The sequence below is a fragment of the Octodon degus genome, unplaced genomic scaffold (genome assembly GCF_000260255.1).
Source record: "Octodon degus isolate 3935 unplaced genomic scaffold, OctDeg1.0 scaffold00028, whole genome shotgun sequence".
Lineage (NCBI taxonomy): Eukaryota > Metazoa > Chordata > Mammalia > Rodentia > Octodontidae > Octodon > Octodon degus.
This window is the reverse complement of record NW_004524604.1, coordinates 14,048,373-14,054,952: the sequence shown is the minus strand read 5'-3', so window position 1 is coordinate 14,054,952 and position 6,580 is coordinate 14,048,373. Positions and strand designations below refer to the sequence as shown.

Genomic DNA, 6,580 nt, shown 5'->3' with positions numbered 1-6,580 from the left:
CCCCCCCCCCCCCCCCCCCCCGCAACATTTACTATGTTTAACGGGAGCAGAAAGTACACACCCTCGCAGACGGGAAAATGACTCTTCCCCCAGGCTGTGTAAGGTACTTTGGGGAATTCACGAAAGGGTACAACCTCAAGGATGGAGAAACTGAAATAAATAAATAAATAAATAAAATAAAATAAAATAAAAATTACAAATAATAATAATAGGCACGGTGGCCTATTCCTTTAAGCCCAGCCTTTGGAAGACTGACACAGGAGGATCAGAGTTCCAGGCAAGCCTGGGCTACCTCGCAAGACCCCGTGACAAAGCAAAGCAAACCAACAAGAGCAAAACAGGAAACTGCAGCGATTTTCTTCACTTAAGAAAAGGAAATACGTGCCCATAAATGTCAACATTTAGACTTCATTTTTAGTAGATTTCAGATTTGAAGGCTGAGAAAAAACAAATTGCCTTAATAGTTACAAAATTCTGGAAACATGTCGTTGGATCTAAAGCCCGGAAAGGCCATTTTCCCTCGGAGTTGGAGGAACATAACTTTGGTTACCGGACCTCAGATCAAAAGACCTGTGAAGGGGAGAACCCCCAAATTGGAAAGAAGTGCTTCCAGCACAGGTTTGAAAGAGTGTGCGCTTCCCGTTTGGGGCAGCCGGGGAAGGAACTTAGAAACTGAGCGAAAAATCTCAGCGCTGAAGCTTCTTAAATGGGTGCTCTGCCTAAATTTTCAGAACTAGAGACTACAATCGCACATGCGGGGTTTTGAAAAAGACACGTGCTCCCCAGAAGAGGACAAAAGGTAATAAAAGGAAACCGCCTTACCAAAACACAAGGCAACAAACAACAGCTGGGCCAGGTGCTGAGGCTCTGGGGGACCGCAACCCAGGGTCTGGCCTGGCGTTTGACCCTCTCACCCACAAGACGGGCTGCTCGGCCCCCTACCCCAAATTGCCCCCACTTGGGGGCGGCGCTGATTGGCCGCGGCTGCGGTCGCTTCTCCGCGCCGCTTCAGGGATTGGGCGGGGCTCTAAGGCTAAGAGGAGGTGCAGGCAGGGAACCTCAGCTGGGAGGGCGCCTGGCAGCCGCCGCCGCCGCGCCGCTTGCGGATCATCCGAGTGAAGCTGTTATTAAGTCCTTTCTGCAGTGCCAGGTACTGCTGTAACAAATTACATTAATGCACGTAATACTCTGCGTTAACTCTTACAGTTTTCCTCATGCACAATTTAAGTGATGAAGCAACTGATGGAAACATCAGAAAAGCCTCTGAAAGACGCACTAAGTTAGGGACCCCCAGGGCTCTGCTAATTCAGTTTGAACTGAATTTCTAGGCGATTCTTGTACATGCTGCAATTTCAGAATCACTATTTTACCTTATATACTCAGATCCAGAGTTGGAGGCGGCAACTACTAATTTCTACCATAACTAAATATTTTCCAAATAAAGTCAGTACATTTCGTCACAGACCACAAGGCAGCGAAAAGACAAGAGTCCAAGCACGCGAGGTGGTGGAGGAAGAATGCAGACCGGGCAGTTGGGCTCTGGAGCCGATGGTCTCATCTCGTCCCTCGCCTTTCCTCTACTCGGGTATTCTGGAGTCCCGAACAGTTTGGGCTACAAAGGTAGTCCCAATCAATACTTATTATTCAACGAAAGCAGGCTTTACTAACCGTTCCTTCTAATAGCCTACTATACTTAAAATGTGGGGAGCCCAGGTCCTGCCCGGGTTTAAGGGTGCCCTGCCAGCAGGGAAGTAGAGCAGAGCCCTGGGGGTCCCTCTGGCAGACACCCCGTCTTTAGAATGGTTCTGGGGTAGAAAAGCAGAGCCCTGGGAATCTTTCTGGGGCGGAACAGGTATTTCCGCTCCTTCCCTAAAGTTCCCCAAGCCCCGTCCCCAACCTCCAGCTGACTTCTTCCATCCGCCAAAGCAAAGAAAAGCTGTAAGCCTTTGGGCACAGCCTCCTGGCGAGACTCAGGCCAAAGCAAAGAATAGCTGTAAGCCTTTGGGCACAGCCTGTTGGCGAGACTCAGGCTGTTCTGGGATTGGGGTTGCGACGTGGGAGAAGAGCCCGCAGCTCGCTCACCTGCAGCAGCTGCTGAGGTTCTCCAGCAGGAATCTGGGGTAGGCGCTACTCCCTGCAAGCCCTGGGGGAGGCCCAGAGACTGTTACCCTCCTTCCAGTTTGCGCTGAAGGAGTCTAGGAGAGAATGGTGTTTGAATTATCCTTTCAGTAGTTCTTGCTCAACTTCCTTCGCTGCCCTCCCACGGCCCCAGGGTGGGAGGAGGAGCTGCCGCCCCGCCTGCCCTTTTGCTTCCTGGAGAAGACGGAGAAACACCTGCCCTGTGGTTAGAGATGCATTGAGATGTGTGTCTCCACCTGCAGCCGGGAAGCCATAAACCAGGGAGTGCCCTTTTCGGGGAACCTGGTTAACTCTGGCCTTGGGTTCATGTCATTAGACTACAATTGGTTAGGACTTGTGATTGGATTTTGGTGCCTTTTTATTTCTTGCTGTCTCTTTTTAAAATTTTATTTGTTTGTTTATTTGGTACAGGGTCTCGCTACGCAGCTTGGAGTTCCAGTGATCTCTCTGTGTCCCCAGTGCAGGATCATAGGCATGCGCCCCTTCTCTGGGTTCTAAGACCAGCACGGCATGCGGTACTGGGGATCCAACCCCGGTCCTTGCACTTGCCAGGCAAGTGCTTAGACCACCAAGCTTTCTCCCCAGCCCTCTCTTGGTCTTTCTAACACATAATGCTTTGCATGTATTTTAGAAGTCTAATGGATCAGATTTATTTAGAATGGCATAGAGGCATTCAGTATTTATTAAATTCATTTTGATTTTTAAATTACAAATGCAACAAGTAATCTTCCAAATATAACTGGATGAGTGAAAAAAAGTGATAGTTCACTGTTTTGACTTCCTGTTTTTCTACCCAATGTCCTAGTACAGTTAGAAACAGGAGTTGAATGAGTTACTCCCTTACCTAGGTTCAATAGTAAACACAACCTGGAAACATGACTGGGTCCTATGGACCCACCTCTTACTTTTTTTTTTTTTTACCATAAATTTATTTTTTAGTGTAACAGCATTGGGAAGTTTGGCTCACTACCTTTCCCTGGGGGGGGGGTACAGGAAGCAGTCAATGTGACTACCCACTTTGTATGACAAACCGAAAGCAGTGCAAAACTGTAAAAAGAGATTGTTTCCCCCACCTTATGCTCCATGTAACTTTTTTCGTATGTGCCTGAGCATTGCAGAGGTACAATAGATCCATACCACTCCAGGATTTGTTACAATTTTTTTTTCCTTTGGATTTTTCTGCTAGAAGTAGCCCAATTCAGTATAATAGCATATAAGAATACAGAGTTGCAAACCAGATTTTTGAGATCAAAAGTGAAGTATCACATATATACATACATGGTACAGATGATTATGGTAAAAGACATGCTCTTATGATTGTGGTGGATTGACAACTGGTGCACAACTTGTAACGCCCAGCTGAACTGAATCAGCATGGTGCTAGGCGTGGGAGCCCACCTGAGGGTTGTTGCCAGCAGCATAACAGGCAGAACTAGAGAAGAAGAGAGGCTATAGGGAGCTGATGGGAGTTGTTGCTTGTCCTGCAGGAGCTGGTTTTCCTGACAGATTCATCTGTTCTCATCATTAAAGGAGCCCAGGACCTGGGTGTGACTGAGAATAGCTACGGTTCACTTTGGGAGAGCTCTGGGCATCACTTTGAGCATCTCTTCCTGACTTTGGAGGGAAGGATCAGTCTCCTGGTAAAGCTTGTCATGCTGGCTCTCAAGCTTGTCTTGCTGATAGAAGCCTACTGCTATCATCTGAGTAGCTTGGGACCTCACTGTCACTGAGGATGGCTGTGATACCTTTTGGGAGAGCACCAGTTTTTACCTTGGATACTGCTTCCTGGCTCCAGTTCAGCTTGCTAGCACAAACCTTTCATTCTTCTGGCACTGATTTTCTAGCTTCCAACACTGATCTTTGGGTCTTTCCAGAGCAGATCTGTGAAACACGCCTGCCTGAGACTTTATCGTGGGCTCTAGGCCTCCATTTGGACTCTTGGGAGGCATTATTGTAAGCTCTAGGTCTGCAGCTGGACTCATGCAGGACATTGCCATGGGATCGGTGTCCTCAGCAAGATTCTTCAGTCTTTAGTGTGTGGCCAGATTTCCTGTACTCTCTTTGTATATGATTCTTTGAATGACTATTATAAAATAATCTTATAAAATATGCATCCTGTATCATATTGTTTCCCCTTGCAAAACCTCAAGCCAAGACAATAGCAGAAGAGTGGTGTGTGTGGATGATGGTGATGATGAAGACTTTGACACCAACCATGTGAGCCGAAGTTCCTATAACAGTGAAATGGAGCAAGAACCGACTGATACAGATACAAGGAGTGCAGCCCTCCTTGATTCAGATGAGGACGGTAACAGCAATGTGACACATATTTAAATAGCCAAAATTTTTCAAAACAGCCACTCAACCAAATGGAAATATGCAATGTTAAGACTAGGTCTGAAAATTTAGTGAGGGTCTTGGTAGGGGTAAATGTATTGGACAGAATGCCAGCACTGCTATTCAAAGTTGGGAATTGTAACAGATGAAATGCTGTAAGCTACTGTGAAGGCCACAAAGGCTGAAATACAAGTAAAACATTCTTTATGCACCAATAGCTATATTAAAAAATACACATATTATGATGACTAACTAGCTGAGCTGAAAGCATTCATGGATCTTCTGTACTTAACAAGGATGTCTCATGGTGATTGTGAGGATGTAAAGGACTGGAAGATTAATGGGTCAAAATATGGTATAAAACTTTATGCCTTTGTGGGTGCAAATAGTCATAAACTGATGTGTGAACAGAGTCGATGTTCCCATCTGCTAAACTAACTGGAACACAACTGGAATGTGACATTCAACAATTGGCTTACCAGTTTCCACTTGAATGTTACATTTGATAACAGCACATAAGTTGACCTGTGTAGGAACTGTACACAGGAATAAAAACAGAAATTCCAAATGAAATGTTGCAAGTTAAAATCAGAGAATTATATAGTACAATCTTTGAATTTCACAGAGATGCAACATTGGCCTCATACATAGCAAAGAAAAAGCAAACTGGTATTACTGATGTCACTGTGTCACCATTGTGGAAATATTGGTAGAGAAGCCTTGAAAACAGAAGCCTAAGTTGGAAACTTTCTACGACAAAAGCAAAGGTGAAGTAAATGTTGTTGATGAGCTATACACCAACTATGGTGTCATTTGAAACACAATTGGCCAATGGTTGTATTTCGCTCAGTCTTAAACATATGTGACATTAATAGTTTGATAGTTTCCAAAGAAAATCATAAGTGCAAAATATCATAGAGGAATGTTCTAGGGCCAAGGAGATAGCTCAGAGGCGTTAAGTGCCTTCCTGGCAAATACAAGGTCATGAGTTCAATCCCCAGTACTGAATAAAAAAAGGAAAAAGGAAAAGAAAGAAAGATTCTTAGAAGATTGAGACTGGAGTGCATAAGAGATCATTTATAGAAGAGGAAAAATAAAATGTTTCTACCTAGAGAACTACCCAAAAAATATTGTGGGATACATTGATGATCTCACAGGTGAAGAGGCACGTACAACCTCAAAAAGACTTTCTACAACCAAAAGGAAAGCTAAAAAGATTCAATTGCACCACAATAAAGTACAGGAAAATTAAATATACCTGCAAGCAGTGGGTGTGATCCTTGTGTGTGCAACATGTAGTTGTGTGAAGACCATCTTGGGTGTGACAGTGAAGCAAACGTTATGTCTGTGGTAGACTTTTGTGTTTACATTGTAGTTCACATAGTTGGGGGTTTTTTTTAGATTTTTATTTTTGATGTTATTTTTTAGGTTTTGTAAGCAAAGAACCAGCTGGTATGAAAAATGTTAATATTTATTCTAAGCATATATTATATCTTTGATTTTTTATTGATATCTTATTTCTCTAAGTGCATGTTGTATAATATAGGAGGATCCTGACAAAACAGGAAGAGTTGACAAGACTGCCACATAGAAGAGACATACTATTAGTGAAAGAAAGATATGTACATGGATCATGCAGTTCTCTGAAGACTGCTGTGGGTGTGACATTTGAAGCAAAGCTTTTCTTAGCAGTGTTCTATTGGTATGCTTGTTATAGTTCATATAGGAATTTACTTCTGATTTTATTTTTAGGTTTTGTAGGCAAGTACACAACTGGTGTGAAAATGTTGATGTCTATTCTAAACATAAAATACAGATTAAAACTTTAACAATTTATAGTTTATGCCACTGTTAACTTATACTATATAATGAAATAAAAACCTCCTGACAAAACAGCTAAATCACTGAGATATCAAGTATTATCTACAAAAAGACCAGGAAAGCAAAACAAATGTGCTGTCGGGGTAAGCAACAGGTGTGCATGGCGTGTGGTGGTGTCACGTGTGCAGACTGCCTTAGGTATGATAATTGAAGTAAAGAGTCTTTTTTCTTTTTTCTTTCCATAATTTTATTGAGAAACGAATAGCAATGAGACAGTTTCAAA

General features: G+C 43.4%; 1 protein-coding gene and 1 pseudogene across 2 annotated transcripts in view; one reads left to right on the top strand and one right to left on the bottom strand.

Moving 5' to 3' along the window:
- Window positions 1–2,232, bottom strand: part of LOC101586746 (phospholipid scramblase 1-like) — a 31,145-nt gene extending 28,913 nt beyond the window's left edge. The window contains exon 1 of one of the 2 annotated variants that reach the window (XM_012514269.2): window positions 2,083–2,232. The gene's annotated coding sequence lies outside the window, so the exon portion shown is untranslated. Of the gene's footprint in view, window positions 1–822; window positions 903–2,082 lie in introns of those variants that run through there. The other variant, XM_023713014.1, reaches the window with a different exon arrangement.
- Window positions 2,233–6,457: 4,225 nt separating this feature from the next.
- Window positions 6,458–6,580, top strand: part of LOC111816203 — a 17,023-nt pseudogene continuing 16,900 nt past the window's right edge.